Here is a 2,575-nt window from a genome sequence, read left to right as displayed (position 1 = left end):
CTAAAAAAAAAACATGGTTTAGGAACAAAAATTGTGTTGCTAAAAATAAAAACAATTAAATTTAAAATTAAAAAAAAAATCATGAGATACATATATCACATAATAATTGTAAGTAGATATCAGAAGCTATGAAATAAATTATGTAAAAAAAATTAACCTTATATATTGTGATTTTGATGAGGTTAAAAATGTCACAAAAATAAATTTAAAAAAAATTATGTGCATAATAAAAAAAAAAAAGCCAATAGCACAGATATTAAAAGCGCAAACAAAAAATATGAAATTATAAAAATATAAAAACTAAATCTAAATCTAAACATTATACAAATTAATTTGTATCTAAATCCATTGTATTTTTTTTTTCTTTTTTATTTAAAATGAAAATTATTGTGATGAATGTTCATTTAAATATGTTTTTTAAAAACAAAAAATTAAACATCATTAAAGAAAACTTTATAAAATGATTTTAAGCTATCAGAAAATCCATCCTAAATTATATATTAATTGTTTATCATTTATTATTATGTAATAAAAAAAATTGCTTTGGCTTTACAAAATTTATTTTTTAATCTGTATCTATACCTAGTATTTTATTTTTCTTTTCCATTATCAGTATATTATTTTTTTCCTTATATTACATAAAATGTATTTTGTTTTTGTATTTTTTAAACTTAAGTGATTTTGTTTAAGTAAAAAAACTTTGTTAAGCTGATGACATTTTTTGTCTCATTTTGATTTTATATAATGTGGCAATACAAAAATATCATGTTAGGTATTTTTTTTTTTTTTTGAATTTTTTGTATTCTTTTTTTTTATATTCCACAACGAATTTTTTTTTTTTCTATTCTGTGCCTACGTTCTGTAACTCTCGCATCGAGAAATTTCTCGCATGAAACACGCAAATCGGAACAAAAATAATGTGAATCGACACAAAAATCATTTTCTCACATTCGTTTGTTTCTATAAACAAAATTTTCTCGCCTTGAAACATTTCTGAATGAAAATGCTTGACAGACTGGAAAAATGTGAATAAAACTGTGTCTGTAAGAAAATAATCGAGAAAATTTCTCGATTGAACTGCCAAAATTTCTCACAAGCAAAAAGGATGCGAGAAAGTAAGATATTTGAAAAAAATTGATAATCTTGCATTAAATGTGAGATGTTACTATTGAAAATGTGTTCACGTTAATTTATTTTTGTGTCCCTTAAATTTTCAAAATAAAAAAAAGAATATTAAAGAAAAAAAAATGAAAAATTTTCATGTCCTAACCGTGACTTGAACTCGGTACCCTCCACTCGCCGACCGAATGCTCTTCCTTCGGACTACCGAACCTTGGGATATTTAATGTAAAACTATGTCCATATGACCTTTTATGGCCAAAGGTAAAAATATTTTCCCTTTTTTTGACAGTTTCCAATATATTCCAATGGAATAAAAAACTTACAGGGTTGCTTCTCACATCGAGATACAGACACAGGTTATTTTTCCAAATAGAGAAACGTTTGGAATTTTCGTTTCAAAATTTTTCGATGCGAGAAGTTCTCGACTGAGTTATAGAACGTAGGCACTGATTTATGTATATCTACATCGATTATGTAATAAAATTATTTAAAAAAATTGTATTTAAATTTATATACTTGTGCTAGTAGATTATAAATTTGAATACAACATTTTTGAACAAAAAGACAAATTATATATACTTTTCGAAATGCACTCTCATACAGACCATCGAGTGTGCCAGGTGCAAACAATTACGCAAATAAATTTTTAATCTAATCAATGGCAATAAGCTAATGCCGTTTTCGATTGGCTTAACTCAAGGTCCTTCCCCAAAGTTTTTTTTTTTTAATCATTTGCCAACCAAAAAATAAAAAAATAATTTCATCTGCATTATAAACTTGGTCTCAGAAAGCCAAAAAAAGCCCTGTACCAAATGTTATAGCATCTATAAAGCATCTATGGCTAAAAAGTCAAAAAGAACTAAAGCTAACATTTTCAAAACATCGAATTCCTTTCAACAAAAAAAAAAATGGAATTAAAATGGATCTTAACGCGTTTTTCGTGTCGTAAACATGTTTTACTGAAAAAAATATGGATTTCCAATTCGACATTAGAAAAATGATAAAATGATGCAGAAAGCTAGGCTTTTGGTTTGAAAACAAGTTGTTTCAAAAAGCACTTTGTTAAGGGGTAATAACACTTTGTAGGCACGAAATCGTTTCACCATTTTCATCAGCGTATAAAACAAAGGAAAAACATTACTTCCTTTTGGAGTTTATTTAGTTTGATTAAGTATATAAATAGGTATACAGAATAGGCTAATGTGAAATTTTTCAATAATAAAATGGCGGCGTAGTTCAGGATGATCATAAACTCCTGTTTTTCCATCGGGCGACCAACTAACTCCTACAGTTTTTAACCGATCGTTGGATTTTTTGAAATATTAAAATTTAACGATTTTATGGTCTTTTTTCACCGAATTCTGTTTTTGGAATAAATGAATTTTTTAAAACTAATGCCATTCTCTAAAAATCTATAAATCAAAAAATCCTACGTACTTTACTGGGGAATAGT

The sequence above is a fragment of the Episyrphus balteatus genome, chromosome 4, assembly GCF_945859705.1.
Source record: "Episyrphus balteatus chromosome 4, idEpiBalt1.1, whole genome shotgun sequence".
NCBI lineage: Eukaryota > Metazoa > Arthropoda > Insecta > Diptera > Syrphidae > Episyrphus > Episyrphus balteatus.
Note: the sequence above shows the minus strand (reverse complement) of the source record.